We start from the raw sequence: 19,724 nt of genomic DNA, 5'->3' as shown, positions 1-19,724 counted from the left end.
GTGCTGATTATACAGTGTCAGACAATGTGAGCAAATCCTCAACCAGTAAACACCCAGTTGTCAATTAAGGCCTCGTTCACATCACCCTTTCTCCTTTCCGTTCTCCGGCTCCGTTGAGGAGCCGGAGAACGGAAAGGACGGATTCTGCAGATAACTGAGACCTAACTGAGCGTAACGGAGCCTAAATAACCCATAGACTATAATAGGGTCCGCTCAAAAATCCTATTCTGAGCGGACACCGAACGGACCCCATTATAGTCTATGGGGTCTTTAGACTCCGTTACGCTCAGTTAGGTCTCAGTTATCTGCAGAATCCGTCCTTTCCGTTCTCCTGCTCCTCAACGGAGCCGGAGAACGGAAAGGAAAAAACGTGATGTAAATGAGGCCTTAGGCATCATGCACATGACCGCTGTTGTGTTCCGTTCCGAAAAATGGGGTTCCGTGATCCGTTTTTGTTTCCGTGTGTATCCCTTTATTTTTGGAGGATAACCAGACATAACGGAATGTAAATAAAGGTCTAAGACAGGTTTGCCATGCAAATGATAGGAAAAAAACGGACGCGGACGACAATCTTGTGTGCCTCTGCGTTTTTTTTGCGGTCCCATTGACTTGAATGGAGCCGCAAACCGTTTTCCGTGAAAATAATAGGACAGGTTATATTTTTTTGACGGGCTGGAACCACGGACGCGGATGGCAAACGATGCATTAGCCGAGTTTTCAACTGACCCATTGAAAATAAATGGGTCCGCAAAAAACAACGGTCGTGTGCATGAGGCCTTAGGCTACTTTACACTTGCGTTGTTCTTTTCCGGCATAGAGTTCCGTCACAGGGGCTCTATACCGGAAAAGAACTGATCAGGTATGTCCCCATGCATTCTGAATGGAGAGTAATCCGTTCAGTTTGCATCAGTATGTCTTCAGTTCAGTCGTTTTGACTGATCAGGCAAAAGAGAAAACCGTAGCATGCTACGGTTTTATCTCCGGCTAAAAAAACTGAAGACTTGCCTGAATGCCGGATCAGGCATTTTTTCCCATAGGAATGTATTAGTGCCGGATCCGGCATTCAGAATACCGGAATGCCGGATCCGTCCTTCCGGTATGCGCATGCGCAGACTGAAAAAAAGGTGAAAAAATAAATGCCGGATCCGTTTTTGCCGGATGACACCGGAAAGACGGATCCGGCATTTCAATGCATTTTTTCGACTGATCAGGCATTTTTAAGACTGATCAGGATCCTGGTCAGTCTTACTAATGCCATCAGTTAGCATACATTTTGCCTGATCCGGCAGGCAGTTCCGGCGACGGAACTGCTTGCCGGATCTCTCTGCCGCAAGTGTGAAAGTAGCCTTAGTCAGATTTTGTTTTTCAGAGAAGTAACAGAGGAAGGCAAAACAGAGAGATGAGAGAAAAGATGCACCAGAAATGCAAATATTTACTAAAACGGACGAGTCCTCTGAACAGCCAGTTACTGGTGGCATCATTTCTATGCAGCTTTGTGGAACGTTGCAGATACATTGCATGACTCAGCGCTGGATCCGCTATTCTGTTGGTGGACCCATCTCTAAGGGCATATATGCTGAGGACAATCTGCAGCATTTACAGTATGCAGCACATAGTATAAGGACTCCAGCCTTTGCAATGCAGAGTGAAATCCATGGGAAATCTGCATTAAAATCTGCAAGTAAGTCGTTCACACGAACGTGTGTTGCCCGTTGCCGTATTGCGGATCCGCAATACACGAAACACAGTTACGTGTGCATTCCGCATCACGGATGCGGACCCATTCACTTCAATGGGTCCGCAAATCCGGAGATGCGGAACAGAAGCACGGAACGGAACACTACGGAGTGCTTCCTTGGGTTCCGTTCATCCGCACTGCAAAAAGATGAAATATGCTCTATCTTTTTGCGGTACGGAGGGATCGCGGACCCGTTCAAGTGAATGGGTCCACCATCCCCATGTGGCTTCTCCACGGACGGTGCCCGTGCATTGCGGACCGCACGGGCACAGGCTTCACACGTCTGTGTGAACAAGCCCTAACTTGAATGTTAATACAGACTCATCGTGGATTTTGCCGTGGCTTTTCTGCAACAGAATACGTCCCATTACCATCAGCTCTGCTTCTATGCAGTGGGAAAGGAAGTTTCTTTGCACTCATAAGGGCACATTTACTAAGGGACTTGCGACTATTTTAATTGTAAAATAGTCGCAAGTCCCCTTTTTGAACCAGCAGACGAGCGTGACGAGGGTGGGGGTGTGTTGGGGGCCGTGCCGGGACTCTAGCCCCAGCAAATTTACTAACATTTATGCCTGGAAACAGGCGTAAATGTTAGCAAAACTGGCATCGTTTTTACACCAGGCGCAAGGACAGCAACAGATGCGCCTAATTTATGACGCTTCCTTCCCGACAATCTGCCGCTCTGTCGTCCCATGTGATCAGATTGTAACTTACTATGATGCAGTCAGTGCAGGTCAGGGGAGAGATGCGGCCTACGCACGCTCCGTGTTTCCCGGACCGAGCGCAATCATGTGAATCAGTCCAGACACATTCCATATCACTCATGTGAAAGAGGCCCAAATGTCTTGATGGAACATCCCCTTCAAAGGTGCTGGCGCACATCATGTCTGCGCTGCATGATTTAGGGCTCATGCACACGTCCGTTGTTGTTTTGCGATCCGCAAAACACGGATACTGCCTGTGTGCATCCCACATTTTGCGGAAAGGAACGGCCGGCCCACAATTGAATGGTTTTATTTTTTTTGCGGAACAGACATACGGGCACAGAATGCACATGGAGTAATTTCCGGGTTTTTTTTGCGGCCCCGTTGAAATGAATGGTTCCGTATATGAGCCGCAAGAAAGGGGAACGGACACGGACAAAAATATGTCAGCGTGCATGATCCCTTATGCAGACCAATCCGTTTCCACTACAGACTTTGCACCTGTTCCCTTTTAGTAACAGATTCGGTAGGTTAGAGGCAGGAGGACAGTTGTGTGCCAATATGGCTGCAGGATCGGATTACACAAAGTGTATGGAACCGTATGGGTCTGCATGGGAGCTGGACACAACAATAGGAGTTTTCTGTCTAAAGTTGCTTCATTTTAGATGCGTTGGTGCCGTGTGGCTGTAAAAGTGACCATTTTCTTGAAGTTGTGGGAAGTATTCCAATGCATCTTGTAATCAGATTAAAGAACATGATGCATGAAAGGGCCGGGGTGCTCCTCACGTGGCCATGTGCCACTATATACACCTCGCCATGTCTGGTAGTTGTGGTTCTCACTTCTGGGTGCCACACCTATCTGGAGAACAGGGTGCCATCGCTTCCATGGATGACCTGTCACCTCTTTAATAAATTTCCCACATAAAATGACAATTCTGGAATATTCCTCTATTATCCCTGCTAGAAGATTGCCAGTGCCCAGTCCCTATAGTAAGATAATCTCCCAGCACATCCGGTGACAGTGAGGCCATATTGCCCCCGTGTAACAAGTGGGCTCTGCTCACTACCAGCAGCACGACCCCTATAGGTATATGTGTGGGGGGAGCCCGGGTGACGCGGCAGTCATCTGATGCCCGCACACTTTCCCCGCGTTGAAGCAGAACTTTGTGTGAGCTGATGAGACAATAGTAGATAGTGTGTGTGCATTTAATTTAGGACATACCACTGGCCTGCCTGCGGGGGACACGCCGACCTACACACACTGCCTGAACGGCTGACAGACCGCGGCTCCTCTCTCCCACCGCTCTAGTCCGTGAGGTAAAGTGCAGGGGACAGCGGGTGCGGGGAGTCGGGGTGCACAGACGCTCGCATTGTGCGGGGGGGAGCCCCCGCCGGCCGCCGCGCCCCCCCTCCGTCACACAGTGGTGCGGTCTCAGTCAATCATGTGCACTTCTTTCTTTATTGCATTCAGTGCATGGTTTCACCTTCAGATTCCTGTTTGTCTGTGCCCTCAATAAAATAGCCCATCCTGTGCCCCTGCTAGCCGGAGGTAAGTGACGGGGGTGGCCGGGCACAAGTTTCTCGTGCTGCCATGAGCGGGCGCCTTATTTCGCATTTGCTTGACTTCTATTGTAACTTTGCCTTTTTACTGCATTGAGGCCACAGCCGCCTTACTCCATGACTAAGGGGGCACCGAATGATGCTTGTGTCTGCCGGGCACTACTACGACTACTATCCTCCTCCATTCGAGGGAGTTGGGGGTGGAGGACACACACTGGGCAGAATGGAGGCTCCACTTCTCCATTGGACAAGTTTGGGAAAGTTTTCCGGGTGGGGTATGGCAATGGCTGGAGGTTGGTGTAGGGTGTCATGGCTGATAATGGGCTAGTACGGGGACCTGTGGCATTGGCCAAGCCGGTGGGAGTAGTAGTCCACAGCAGGTCTGAAAAGCGGGGATGTGACGTGCTCGCAGGGAAACCAGATTACAAGATTAACATCTGCTAACATGATCGGCCAAAAATAGGTCAGTCCTTTCTTAAGGAAATGGTGGCCGGCCACTGGGGTGGGGGGGACGTGGCCGTGCCGCCTTCCAAATTCCGACATCTTTGGAGATCGATAGAAGGTCAAAGTCCGTTTTTGGGCAGAGGCGCCCAACTCCATTCCCTGTCCCATCCCCCACTTCTCGATGCTGCAGTTCGCGATTTCCTGCTCGCAGGGGAGAAACAAAAGGATATAGAGAAGATGTGATGATGTCGGGGGTAGTAGTAGTGAGGGGCGGGAACGGGCGAGCAGAGGGAGCCCCCCCATGGCTTATCCTGTCACTGTCACCCAGGTGGTGACAGGTGAGGTATGAAGGAAGGAGTTACCCCCCTGCAGTGCCTCAGCTGGGTGCATGGCCACCATGTCATAAACTCATGTCCCCTGTCTAAGGCTACATGCACACCACCGTGTGTGGTTTGTGGTCCGCCAAAAAAACGGATGATGTCCGTATGTCATCCATTTTTATTTTTTGCGGATCCATTGTAACGATGCCTAAAACGGACAATAGGACGTGTTCTATCCTTTTTGCGGGGCTACGGAACGGACATACTGATGCGGACCCATTGAAATGAATGGGCCCGCAAAAAAACGGAACGGACACGGAAACAAAATACGTTTGTGTGCATGTAGCCTGATACTGTTAGAGTAGAAATAGTGGATTGGGTATACAAAGTGGCACAGACACTTGGCATCTCATTCATTGTGGTTGGTAAAGGCAGGGGGGTGGCCTTCAAGGGGCTCTCCGCTTTGGAAAGTCTCTTCTTAAAGGGAACCTGTCGCCATGAAAATGTGAAATAATCTGCATGTTATAGAGCAGGAGGAGCTGAGCCGTGTGATATACAGTTGTATGGTAGAATATTCAGTAAAACTTTTGTGTTTTGCTCATTTCTATTCTGGGCTTTGAGGTAAAGGAGGCGGAGCTATCAGTGATTGACAGCTATCGGTGTACATAGTCATAGAGGGAAGGCTGTCAGTCACTGATGGCTCCGCCTCCTGGACTACAAAGCTCAGAATATAATGAATGAAGTAATAAGTGACTGAGGGGACACTTGGCAGTGAAGTAAAACGGACCATTAAAAATTACTGGACCTTCATTGCAAACGTGTAGTAATTCGTCCATAACTTCCAGCAGGAATAATAAAGGAATGGCACAAAATAGTCATAGTCAGAGTAGATGCTCCAGAACTCTAAGTCCATGGAGAATGCAGGTAGTTGCTAATACAGACATGTCAGGAAAGGGTAAGAGTCCTATTTTAATAGGGTGTATGAAAATGGGTTTTCTAAACTGGACAACCCCCTTTAAGTGTGGTAAAGGAAGATTTCCTGGCATTTTAGACCCCTCTGTTCTGCCGGGCGTACCATGTGAGTATACAGCTTTTATTGTGAGACCTTATATAGGATTTGATTGTTAGAGGCACGTTTCATGAAGAAGCCATATGTGTCATAATGAAAGCAGCATAAATTTTTAAAAAAAGAAACCCGCCGTATACTTGGCTATAAAATTCTTCACCCGCTCCTTTGTTTTCCTGTGTGTGGTGATGTGACGTTGGCGTCAGTATGGTTGACGCAGAGGCCGCACTTTTGTGACTGTGTCCACACAGGATTGTCAACAGGTACTTTTTTAATTTATTTTTTTATTATTCTTGGAAAATCCCTTGAAGAATTTGACTGGAAAAAGTTTGTTCTGAGTCAGTAAAATGGTTCTAACCGAGGGAAGTCAGTCAGAAGAGTGACGTGTGCGTTATAAAAACCTAAAAACCTAGATTTAACATCCAGCCCAGTGCAAGTAGCTGTCAGCATTGTGATCTAGGAATGCAGCCGTCTGCTGTATGGCCCCATATTAATGGTGGACAATCTAGGAATGATGCTGCCATATGAGAGCAGGAGAAGTGCAGCTTGCTAGCAGCTCCCTCAATGCCATGAATAATGACCATTGCTGCCAAGCACAAAAGGCACATTGAGTGAAGGAATGTCTGTCAGGAGCCCATAGCACGGTATAGGCACGGCTAATCCCCCCACCCCAAAAATATAATCCTTTAGAAATAGTTTGGCTTTCATGAAAGCAGCTTAAAACCCCCAGGATGTCCCACATACTACTCCCCTGTTCTGGGAAAAGTCCCATCTCGTCCTCTACAAAAGGCACTACTAGCAGCCAGTTCCTTGTGTGAGGATTATGCGTGCCTCCCCCTAATGGCCTGTCCCTGCACGAGAGGCTTATTGTGCTGGGAAGAGACAAGCCAGCAGCAATATGTGCCCGCTCCTCCCCTCACCACAGCTCCGAAAACTGGCGCGGGCCAATGAGATTTCAGCTGTCAGATTTCCAGTGTAGGTTAGAAAATGTAAGACGCGAGCTGATTGGCCAGGATTACTTTTTTTTTTTTTTTCCCCCTCCTCTCAAGTCTGTGAGGTGACCTGCAGCAGATTCACCTCAGGCTTGTAAAGTTGTGTCGGGCACTGGAGGCATTCCTCCCGTCCACCGCTCGCTCGTGCTTCCCTCCCGTACCTGGCCTGGGAGCTGTTGCCGTGCAGTGTCCGGGGGAGGAGCTCCTGCATGGCTGGGCGTCAGCATGGAGCGGCTCCCCCTCCAGTGTGCACGTCACTCTGTGTACTGGGAGGGAGAGAGAGAAGCTCAGCAAACAGGCAAAGCCCAACTTCTAGCCCCCAACAAAGCGCCGTCACCCCGGGCTGCTCGCCTCCGCCCGCACCGCAGGCCCCGGGCTCGCCACATTATTCACTCTGAGGAGAAGTTGTTGTTTTTTTTTCCTTTTCTTTCTGTCCCCGTAACTCGCCCTGGATTTTGAGCGCAGTGACAGATGACAGCGCCGGAGTTTCCGTGCCCTCTACAAGGGGAGATTGGAGCCCATTGACTGGCAAGGTAAATGGAGAGGAGTAAGTTTTGTGGCGGAGCGCAGGGTAAGGCGTGGCAGCCATTGGGCTGTGCTGCCTCTCAGGAGGGGGCACTACAATGTATTGTCTTCCCGAGGAGGGAGGGGAGGACCAGCCCGGCCAAGTGCAGGGGGCGAGGGAAAGCCCCCCCCCCAGTGCCAGGGACCCAACTTTAAACAACAAAGGGGAAGGGAGGCTTCTCTGCCGCCGGTCATGGTGCCAACTTTCCCCATTGCGGCCAGCACCTGAAGGCTGACACCCGATCGAGCCCCGGCCTCATGAATAATCCACCGCCTCGGCTCTACCTTTACATTCATGCGGCCAGGAAGTTGAGAAGATCTGTTGCATAATAGGTGTGCACCCAGGATATTACTACTAGTGGCCTGTGCCACCTGTGGGCTCATTAGTGGGCCATCTTGTATGATCCTCTCCTGGCAGCTTGCTGTGTCCTACACTTTGTATTCCCAGAAGTTCCCATGTCTGCCTGTCACACTGTAAGTAAGTTGGTGAATGTGACTCTCTCTCTCTCCCCCGAGACTCTTGGAGGGGGGGCGACCTTTTGTTAAATCACTTGGTGATAACAGGGTGATGTGTTCTCCATCAAGGCTCCGACTGTACAGAAGGAGGCAGATCATTTTACGTCATGACTTAATGATCCTTTTGTTGTGAAATGACCTTTTTATTACCAGGAATGCCAATTATCTGAAGCCAGCCGCCCAAAACATGTCTATTTCACCCCTCGATTTCCCTTTGAGCAGTGAGATGGGTGTGCGCCCGCGCTGTAGTTCTCGGCAGAGCTCTTGTGTTTGTGTGCAGCACAATTGCCATTTTCTGGAATGGAGTGGCAGACAATAGCAGGACATTCCCCCGGCCCCTGTGTCTTGTTGGTGCCACAGGTGGTGCTCTGGGTGTGCTTCAGCGCCCAGCCTCTGACTTTTTTTTGGCAGCAAAGTACAAATTGAGTAATCTAGTGAGTTTGCTAGTTTTTACTATTGTAAGCATTGTGGCAGAAAGCGAGAATAACGGCACCTTCTGGCTACCCAGGAACCTCTCACCGGTGTAATATTGGGCAAAATCTCCTCGACCTGAGCACCCAGTGCCAGTCTGGTATTCTAGTGGCCTGGCTTGAATAATAACTTGAGACTACCTGCGCACATTGTGGATCACGTGCAGAAGAAACGCAGCGTAACGCCTCGTGCACTCGAACATATCCATTTTGACATCTACAAAACGCGTGCGTTCTGCAGTTTCCCGTCCTACACATCTTGCTGTATGTTTAAAATGCCTGTTGTCTGTAAAATGGACAAGAATAGGACATGTATAACAGATAAAGATACTATAAAGGAGAAGGGAGAGATGTTCTGCACTGTAGCTATACTATAAGTCCGTCACTGCCGGTCTAGAGAGGGTTAATTGCCCAAACCCTCAATGAAGATATACAAAGGTAAAGACCTTGACCCGCGCTGACTACTTAGTGTAAGAATAGTAGTGAATCACGTAACTCGTGTGTTTGTATCTTTTCCACGGCACTACTAGGTTGTTTACCGACAATGCCGAGTCGTCTCCGTTCTTATGTCCCTGTTCATTTCTATAATTAATACATTGCTATCCCACTAAACGCAGGATGGCTACTTGCCTGGATTGCGATGATGTACAGGATTCCCTGCAAATAGTCCCGGTAGCTGGATTCAAGTTGTAAAATCTTCAGTTTCCTCTGCAAGCGCGCGCGGTCCGGGCCGGTGACACGTGCGCGCGAGGGAAACCATGCTGGAAGTCCTTGGGAGTGAGAGTTCTGTGTGACGTCACACTTGGGGACGGGTCTAAGAATACGACATGTGTTTATATATTTTATTTATTTGCGGAAGGGAATTACGGATGCGGACAGCACGCGGTATGCTGTCTACATTTTTTTAGGTCCCCATTAAAGTGAAGGGTGAAGTCTGCACTAAAAATCCACGGAAACAGTTGACATGCTGCGGGGACAGGTCAATAAGAAGATATACTCTGTGTGCGTGGGATTTGTCAAATCTCATTCACTTTGCTGGTAGTGTGTTAGGCCTCATGTACACCATGGTATTTTCGGTCCGCATTTTTTTCCCCGGATCGGACCAAAAATACTAAAACAAAAAAACGTATACAGTAGCAGCAAAGTGAATGAGATTTGACAAATCTCATGTACACTTTTTGTGTATATTTACTGTGTGGAAATTGACTTGGATTTCTGGTGCATTGAAAAGGTTGAGTTTGGGGCAAAACCGCATCAAAATCCACAATGGCGCATATTAGATGTGGAAACGCGGAGACATCCACACGAAGATCAGCACCTGTGTGCAGATGGCCTTAGATAGTAGTCGGTAGCTACTTCTGACTCCCTCGTGTTAGTATTTCTTCTATGTATATGAGTAGAGGGTATCTTGCCAAGTTTCTGCTTGAGGTTACTCATGACCGTTCTGTGAGCAGCAGCTTTGGATGTGACACAGTCTTGCAGTACTTGGTCAGAGCTCTACATAAAGATCAATGTGCCCAATGTGTGATGTTTAGTGCATTGTGGCCTCACAGTAGGTTTTCCTGGTCACCTCCTCCTTTAGGCCTTATGCACACAACCGTTTTTTTGTGCGGTCCGCAAAACGGATTTCCGTTGTTCTGTGACCGTTTTTTCTTCCGTGGGTCTTCCTTGATTTTTGGAGGATCCACGGACATGAAAAATGAAGAAAAAATCTAAGTCAAGTTTGCCATTGAAATGATAGGAAAAAACGGACACGGATCACAGACGTGGATGACAATCTTGTGTGCATCCGTGATTTTTCACGGACCCATTGACTTGAATGGGTCCGCAAACCGTTGACCGTTAAAAAAATAGGAAAGGTCATATTTTTTTCACGGCCAGGAAACACGGATCACGGATGCGGCTGCCAGACGGTGCATTTTCCGATTTTTCCACGGACCTATTGAAAGTCAATGGGTCCGCGAAAAAAAAACGGTAAAACGGAACCACGGACGCGGATGCACACAACGGTCGTGTGCATGAGGCCTTAAGGTGAAGTTCTCCACCCTTGAAATAATGCTGATCTGAACATGATTTATTTTTAGGCTTGATTCTAAGGGCTCTTTTTAACATGTCAATGATGACTTCCGTCACAAGATGGTCCATGGTTCACCTGAAGATGTCCATAAATGATCAGTTGCCCTCCATGTGTCATTTGTACTCCTCGGACACTCTCTAATTCCAGGGCGTTTTTTTTAGCAACAATCCATGAAAACCACGGGCGGCATCTGTGTTGTGTCCATGGTTTTCATGGACCCATAAACTATAATGGCGTGAGGGATCCGTATTCACCGCCAAAAATAGGGCATGCTTCTGTGGTGTCACCCTTTGAGACCAGGGACAGCACACCTCCATGATTCACAGACGTGCGAAAGAGGCCTAATATGTGCTTGGACTTCAAAATCTCTAGACCAGTCATGGTTGTAGGGTCTAAAAGTACACTTGGAGTCTGGACTATGTTCACACGTGTTGGACCTGTCATGGGGAACATCCAGAATGGATTCTTCAAAGACTCTGCATACAAGGTCTAGCTCCATTGTAATTCAGAGGGTTAATTAGTGGAATTTCTGTGTAGAATCCACTGTGGTACTGAATATAGATCCACTTTATGGTTATTGTTCGTCTCGGGCTTTCTCTGCTGCATGTGATGGGCATAAAATACCTCATTTAGCTGCATTAAAGGGGTTGTCTAAGGGCTCTTTCACACCTGCGTTCTTGTCTTCCGGCATAGAGTTCCGTCGTCGGGGCTCTATGCCGGAAGAATCCTGATCAGGATTATCCTAATGCATTCTGAATGGAGAGTAATCCGTTCAGGATGCATCAGGATGTCTTCAGTTCCGGTACGGAACGTTTGTTGGCCGGAGAAAATACCGCAGCATGCTGCGCTTTTTGCTTCGGCCAAAAATCCGGAACACTTGCCGCAAGGCCGGATCCGGAATTAATGCCCATTGAAAGGCATTGATCCGGATCCGGCCTTAAGCTAAACGTCGTTTCGGCGCATTGCCGGAGCCGACATTTAGCTTTTTCAGAGTGGTTACCATGGCTGCCGGGACGCTAAAGTCCTGACAGCCATGGTAAAGTGTAGCGGGGAGCGGGGGAGCAGTGTACTTACCGTCCGTGCGGCTCCCGGGGCGCTCCAGAGTGACGTCAGGGCGCCCCAAGCGCATGGATCACGTGATCGCATGGATCACGTCATCCATGCGCATGGGGCGCTCTGACGTCATTCTGGAGCGCCCCGGGAGCCGCACGGACTGTAAGTATACCGCTCCCCCGCTCCCCGCTCCTACTATGGCAACCAGGACTTTAATAGCGTCCTGGGTGCCATAGTAACACTGAAAGCATTTGGAAGACGGTTCCGTCTTCAAATGCTTTCAGTACACTTGCGTTTTTCCGGATCCGGCAGGCACCTCCGGCAACGGAAGTGCATGCCGGATCCCAACAACGCAAGTGTGAAAGAGGCCTTAGTTATTTTTATAGGTCAGCAACCTCTGGCACGCCAGATGCGGTAAAACTACAACTGCCAGCATGCTCCATTCACTTCTATGGGTGATCCAGGAACTCTGAGAGTTGTAGTTTCACAACAGCTGGAGGTTAATGTCCCTTGGTTGAGGCTGACACTTTAGATTTTCAGGTTGAAGACACCATGGAGTTGCCTTTCATTAGCTGAAGCCTAGTATTTTCCACACAAAGTACTAGTTGCCAGACTGGGAATTGGGAAAGGGAGGCTGTGTCTAGGGACACGGCATCTTTCTGGATTTATCCACTGTTCTATGAAAAGTTTTGGAGCAGTGACCTCACAACCTGATAAATAGACTCCTAAAACGGTCTGTGTGCAGCTGGCGAGGACTAGATCCTCCTCGGTGTCTAAATAGGGATTGTTTTTTCAGCTCCTTCCCTTAGGTTGGAGCTGTATGTAGGAAGCGTCAGCTGTGTTGGCATGTTGTGTGACCTAGCAATATGCCAGTCATTGTTGTGCTCCAGGTGCCTGGTGAGGCGGTGCCCGTGAACATGTGTAAACTCTTCTTGGAAGGGCACCTTGTTGCCATGTAATATTATAATTATTAATACACTTGCATCGTACAGTGAATCCAAGGTGTGTGTGTGTGTGTGACGCTTGGGCCTGTAGTCTGCAATTTCTGCTGGATAGAAATCTACAGAGGCAAAGCAAGCTCGCGTATAGTTGGGTGTAAACCTTGTCTTCCACTTACAGATGTCGAAAGCGTTTGGTCATTTTCTCTTTAAACTCTAGCACAGCCAAACCATCTACTCCGTGTGATATTATGTAACTGATATCTCGGTGGGGTTATGCAAGCGCAAGCCTTATGCCTGCGTTGCTGGCTAATCACATTACATGATGGCCCATGTAAGCTGGTTATTTGGTTTTTTGGCTGAAGAACAAGAGCCTGTCACCGAGGCGGAGTTCAGATTTGGGATGTTCATCTGGCAAGTGTAAGGCCATGAGAGATGTGGCTTGAGACTCTAAAATAATTTATTAGGCCATTAGGGTTAAGCATTTTATTGTGATGAGAGCAGGACAGTGATTGTGCTGGTCTTGCTGGTAGTTATGCTTTTCAGATGTCTAAATGGTAACAGCTGCGTCTTAAAAGACGACAGGATTTGCTGCACTTCATTTAGAAGGATACTTAATGTGTAAACCACAGCGCACTCCTCAGGAGCCTGTACCTTGGATTGTCTATAACCTTCCTGCAAACATACATTTGACCTTTCGGTGGTCTGCGCTCTGCCTCTGTGAGCTGCCATGTTTTATTTGGAGCCATGGTGACATTGATATTGTCCACAGTGCACAGAGTGGATGTTTTACTGTGTACACAGTCATTGCTCGAACCTTAATATTTGGTTTATTACATGCTATATGTATACATCTGTACCACTACCAGCCTTCTGGTTAAAGGGAACCTGTCATCTAGAAAACTGCCAGCATTACCTCATAGTAGCCCCCAGTCTGTTAATAATGATATGTTTGATCCGGTAGTCTAATGCTCCATAGATTAAAAAAAGAAAAACAATGTTTTAAGCGCATTCAGCGATATCTTGCCAGTCAGCTTTAAGTCAAGGGGGCAGTGGCTTTCTTGCTTCAAGGTAAGCGCGCCCCCTAACCGTCTCTTTTTTTTTTGTTAGATTGACAGCCTGCAGTGCGGCCGGGATCGCTTAAGTCTTGCGCATGGAGCATCAAACATATATGATTATTAATAGACTGGGGGCTACTATGAGGTGACAGGTTCCCTTTAAAGGTTTAGCCAGCAAAACACTGAGAATTATTCCAGCAAATGTTTATCAGGAACCTGTCGCCGTGAAAAGCTGTGCAATCTGCAGTCAGCATGCTCTAGAACAGGAGGAGCGGAGCAGATTGAGATGTAGTTTATGGGAAAAGGTTCAGTAGAACTTGTACTCATCTGAATCTCAAGGAGTCATGTGGGTGGTCCTAATCGGCCTTCCCAGTGTGAGTGGGACTACCCACTGGACTCTTCAGATGAGTAAAATATAAGTTGTACTGAAGCTTTTCCCATAAACTATAGATCAATGTGCTCAGCTTCTCCTGCTCTATACCCTGCAGATTGCTCTGCGTTTTCTTGGTGACAGGTCCTCTTTAACACGTTTGATTTGTTTCCCATTACAGCAATAGAGAATGGAGCCTTCATTTTCCTTGTCCTCCGTTGTTTTTCCATCCTTTCTGTACTTGCTGTGCTTTTAGCGGTCATAGTTGTAGTCCATCCATGTGTCACACATTAGTTTGAACACTCCCAAGATTAGAGGCAGAATATTAGTAGAAATAATCCATTTGTCAGATTCTTCTGATAATACACAGTGGTAGAATACTGCTAGAGGGTTGTGCCAAGGGGATAACAAAGTGATCACTGGGAGTCCAACCCCTGGGACCCCCACCGATCCCCTGATTTGATGTAGCAGCAGGTCGGGCGTGTGCTCTGCTGATCCATTCTCTAGTGGTTCCATAGAGAATGAATAGAGCAGCAGTGGGCATGTCCGACCTGCCGCTCCATCAGACCAGGGGAATGGGATTGGTGGAGGTCCCAGCGCTCGGACCCCCTAGTGATTAATTAGTTATCACCTATACTGTGGATAGGATATAACTTCTTTACTTGATACAACGCTTTAACTGTTGATACCCTTTTTGGGCTTGATTTTTAGGGGGTTCTCTACTCCCAGCTTGCAGACTTATGACTAGTGTAAGATTTGTAAACTTTTCTGAGGCTTCCAGGTCTCATTAGATTCAAGGCGTTTTATGTTATTAGCGTTCATTTGCCAGCTCACATAACCAGATGAAGTTACTGACGCCAGACCAATAAGTGGCCCAACTCTTTAAATATCTGATTGTGAAGTAAGGGAAATGCTTTTGTGCTCATTTTCTATCTTACAGTAGCTGCTCCCATGATGACGGTGGAATTATAAAAGGGTAGTTGCCCCAAGTGTGCGGTGTCCTGCTTTTTGCGCTGTGTATGCTGGAGCTTCCATGTGGAGGAGGTGACATTCCAGATGTCTGCTACACCGCGTTTTCCTGCATTCTCTCACATATAGAGGTTTTTTTCCAGCCACCACTTTACTTTGACACATTTCCATTTAAAGCTTAGCTGCTGCTACTACTGTTCTAGTCCAGAAGTTGTTACTGTTATATATCCTGTATGTCCCTGATGTTTTAGGATGTTGGGGGCCGTGAGCTTTTTTCCTTGAACATAAGAAGCCTTTGTGTAATGCACAGTGCTGGGCGTTTTAGTCCTTTGATTTCCAGAACTAGGCCAATGTTATTTAATGCTCCTGTTTGTTCCTTTCCTTTTTTTTTAACTTGTGGGTTTGGTTTTCAAGTGACATAGAAGCTTGATGCATAGGAGATAAATTGCCCATTTTCCTGCTGCTGTTCTAGTAACCCTTTGTCCTTGGATCCAGGCATATGCCTACAACAATTATTGCATTTCCTGCTATCAGTTACTTTAGCATTCCTGGAATTAAAGTCACAGCTACCGCAGCACTCTGGAGGGGAATTCGTGTTGCTGACCTGGTTGTGTTCTGGCTATTTTCTTGGTTTTAATAGTTTTATATGTTTATATGGTTATTCTATGTCATAGCTTTTATGTAATGATCTGGTCTCAAGCCTTGCTTTGCAATTCTTCAGACGAGTGAATGCAACTAAAATTGAGGCTGCAAAATCCGATGCAGATTTACAAGAGAATCCACATCCGAAATCTGAGACCGGCCCCATTCATTGGAGCTAATCTGCTTGCTTTTCAATGTGGAACTGCTTCAGCAAAATGCACGTGGAAACTATCGCCGCCATTTGAACTGCGACTTTGATTTTTCCGTTGAATTCAATGCAAGGCGGTTTGAGAGCAGATTTCACATGGGATGTCATGCAAATTCCGTGATGTGAATATATCCTTATGCTGTGGGTTATTCATTCAGTATAAATTATTCTAAGGCCACGTTCATATCACCGGTAACCTGATCTTGCAGTCTATTCCAGCGGAGAACAGCCTGTCCGAGTTCACCAGACTATAATGGGATCCTGCAGGGATCCGGCTGCTTTCTGGCCGGACAAAAACCATTGCATGCATCAGGTTACCAGTGATGTGAATGTAGCCTAAGGGCTCTTTCACATCTGCATTTAGCTTTCCATTTTTCTGATCTGTCAGAAGAACAGAAATAATAAAAATATCTGATCTGTCTTATTTTGAGCATCAGTTTGTGTCAGTTTTGTCAGGCCGGCCTGCATGCATGTAGCCCCATCCTGAGGGTATATTCACACAGTGGATTTTGACTATGCCAATACGCTGCACATCCCATGTATTTGAAATGCTCCGATCTTGCTTTGAGTGGAGCTAAACCGTGAGCAGACTCCTGTCGTGGTCTCACATGGTGTCCGCATGGTAACTGCACCACCGAAAGGAACATGTTCCATTTTAGTGTGAGCTGGAAAGCCATACATTAAAAATCCTCGCCCTTCATCCGTATTCCACAGACACTGCTAAGCTTTACATAAATTTTGAAAGCATTTTCTAGCAATGATCCGTGAAACATAGGGCGCCATCCATGTTGTGTCTGTGTTATTTTACGGACCCCTAGACTATAATGGGCATGAAGGATCCATCAGCGCTGAGAAACGTAGGGCATGCTTCCATGACGTAACCACGGACCCACCGACCATGGTAAATCACAGATGTGTAAATACACACATTAAAATCAGTGGGTGTTTGTCCTGTCCATGGAGAACACTGACAGCGCACATCCGTGATTCACTGACGTGTGAATACGGCCTTACTAATGTGAGTGCATAGACCTTGTCGTAAACTGTGGCAAAAGTTGGCTGAATGGGTCTCATTTTTGGCACAACTAGTCTTGAAAAATACTCAGCACCTAGCTCCACAAGGGGCATTACCTGAGATGCACCAAAATTGCACCACAATTCTGGCATTAAAATGAATCTCAAACAAAGCCGTTGGTATGAAGTCAAAGTGCCTATCACTGCAGCACAAATGCATTGATAAATATCAACCAATGACCTCAGAATAGGACATGTGCTTTTTTTTTTTTTTTACTGTAAAAAAAACAAAAAAACCAGCGCCAGATGTTAGCTGAAGGTCTATAGCAGTGATTGCGAACATATGGCACGGGTGCCAGAGGTGGCACTCAGAGCCCTCTCTGTGGGCACCCGCACCCTGGAGAAAGTCTATGGTGTACCAATATGCCTTAGACTTTTCCTGCCATTCATCAGTGCAGGACGTGCTGCCTGTGCTGTTCATAGCACATTGAATGTAGGCAGGTTATTATAGCTAAATGATAAAGTACATGGAAGATATGATATTGGTCTTCAGGTTAAATTGCCGTGTTGGCACTTTGCGATAAATAAGTTGGTTTTGGGTTGCAGTTTGGGCACTCGGTCTCTAAGAGGTTCACCATCACTTTTCTGTTTGTTGTTGGTATTTTTGTTGCCCGAATGGATGATTAGATTTTTGAGGCTACTTTTACATTAGCGTTTTTTGTGGATCCGTCATGGATCTGCAAAAACGCTTCCGTTACAATAATACAACCGCGTGCATCGGTCATGACCGGATCCGGTTGTATTATGTCTTCTATAGCCATGATGGATCCGTCTTGAACACCATTGAAAGTCAATGGGGGACGGATCCGTTTTCTATTGTCAGAGAAAACTGATCCGTCCCTATTGACTCACATTGACAGGACGGATCCGTCTTGTTCCTCACAACATCGCGGACAGAAAAACACTGCATGCATCATTATTCTGTCCATGATTGGAGCGCAACCAAACAGAACGGAATATATTTTGGTGTATTCTGTTTAGTTCAGTTTTGTCTCCATTGACATTAAAAGGGGACAAAATGAAAGCGTTTTCTTCCGCTATTGAGATACTATGACGGATCTTAATAGTGGAATTGAAAACGCTAGTGTGAAAGTAGCTTCAGTCTAAAATCTAATGCTATTTATTATTATTATTATTATTATATTTTTTATTTTTTGTAATTTATTTTTATTTAAATTTTAAGAGTATAACACACTCCAAAACAAAAAAACAGACAATTGTTCCATCACAGTTAACCCAGAATTGTCCAATGAGCAACAATAGCGCTACAGTAGTACCTTGACAGTATAAATACCCCCGCAGGAAGAGTCTGTCCTTCACCAGGGGACTGGAATACACAGCTGACTTTTTGCAAAAAAAAGGCACTGGCTTAAAATGTAGTTCTAGCCCCAAATCGCCTGGCTGATTGGGTGCAGTGTTCCTGTGGGTATACAGTACGTCGCCACTGCAGTCATGAACCTGTCTGGTCTGGAGGACCAGAAAGTTATTTATTTAATAATCAGAACCAATTTTATGATATCAACTAATAATGTGATGTCTGTTCCGGGGTCATTAGATTGAGAAGAAAATTATTGCTTCTACTGGCAAAAATCAAATGTGTGTCATAGAAAGTGTCATTGCTCTCATTGAAAGCGAGTTATTAGTAACAGAAGGAAAGGAAGAAAAGCTTGGACCCCCACCCCTGGAGTACCAGTATTTCTGCAGTCTTATTCTGAAATGCTAAATGTGCCCATTAGTTGATTACATTATATGCCTTTGCTTATCCTGGCGTCCAGCTGGAGCCTTTTAGCCGTGTTTGTACAATGATAATATATGTAGTATTCCTGCAGTAGAGAAAAGCCATGTAAGCAAGTGTCAGATCTGGTGCTCCGGGGTTACGGAGCAGAGTAAATAAAGTCCAGCCCTGTAACAAGGAGGTGTTTCTCTGCGCCCTAATTTACCAGAAGCACTGCTGATGGACACCACTGACAACTCTGCATGAGCATTGCGTTCATCCGCTGAGCAGTAGTTGCATCGTTTTATGCAATGTGTGTAGAAGTGATTGATATGGTGTGTCTGAGAGGTCAGTCCTATAGAAGATTCTGAGTAGGAAACTCGTATTGTGTTTTTTTATTTTTTTATTCTTTACCCTTTTACATACTGGCATATTTTCAGTCCTTTATGACTGACCAAGCAAGAATAATACATTTTTACATTTAATTTCTATTATGGCTTTAAAAAGGTTGTCTCATCTTGTGCCACCGATGTCGGATAGGTGCGGGTCCCAAACCAATCTCCAGAACCCCCCTCCCCCCAAGTGAAAGAGTGCACCGTGCCTTTGCTCCCCACCAGCTCACCCCCTTGGCTATGAATGCTCTGCTGGGCCAGAGCTCCCCCCCCATCATTATCTGTTGGGGGAGAGACATCCGATGACTGTAATGTGTATGGGCATAATGCTACTTTATTTCCTATGCAGGTATAGCCACGTATTCAGTAGCAATCTTTTGGACTAGTGTTATTATTTCAGTCAGGCTATTCTGGCAGAGAACAGCATTGCCGGACTCTGCCTGAATGCCTGCTGGTCCCATTAACAAACATGCCAAAGATTGTCCGGACAAATACCGCTATGTCTTTGTTTAGACTATTCTTGCTGGTTTTTAGTGCTTTATACAATATTGGCTCTCGACATAGAGTTAACAGTGTGAATGTTTATTTTGTAACTATTGAAAATCTTATTGTTAGAGAGACCTGAATGTCTCTATAGTGAGAAGTATCAACGAGCTGGCTGGAGTGGGTTCAATTTTCCCATCTACAGCCTATCTTTGTATAGTAGGTAGTTTTTGTACAGCTTACAAATGCCTGGCCTGATTGTATGTGTGCTTTAACATCATGGTTCAAAAGGCTTGTTGACCTTGTCACCAAACACAGATATACAGGTCATCAAATCAGCTGGCACAGATCACACAGACTGAAGGAACTGAA

General features: G+C 46.5%; 1 protein-coding gene across 9 annotated transcripts in view; it reads left to right on the top strand.

Moving 5' to 3' along the window:
- Nucleotides 1-3,898: 3,898 nt before the first annotated feature.
- ZNF516 (zinc finger protein 516) overlaps nucleotides 3,899-19,724 on the top strand; it is a 103,852-nt gene continuing 88,026 nt past the window's right edge. For 3 of the 9 annotated variants that reach the window (XM_040434230.1, XM_040434231.1, XM_040434239.1), the window contains exon 1: nucleotides 7,099-7,357. The gene's annotated coding sequence lies outside the window, so the exon portion shown is untranslated. Of the gene's footprint in view, nucleotides 3,992-4,248; nucleotides 4,296-7,098; nucleotides 7,358-7,619; nucleotides 7,722-19,724 lie in introns of those variants that run through there. The other 6 variants (XM_040434232.1, XM_040434234.1, XM_040434235.1 and 3 more) reach the window with 4 other exon arrangements.

Source organism: Bufo bufo, chromosome 5 (assembly GCF_905171765.1).
Source record: "Bufo bufo chromosome 5, aBufBuf1.1, whole genome shotgun sequence".
NCBI classification, from domain to species: Eukaryota; Metazoa; Chordata; class Amphibia; order Anura; family Bufonidae; genus Bufo; species Bufo bufo.
The sequence above is the reverse complement of the archived record's forward strand: the minus strand, read 5'-3'. Positions and strand labels throughout refer to the sequence as shown.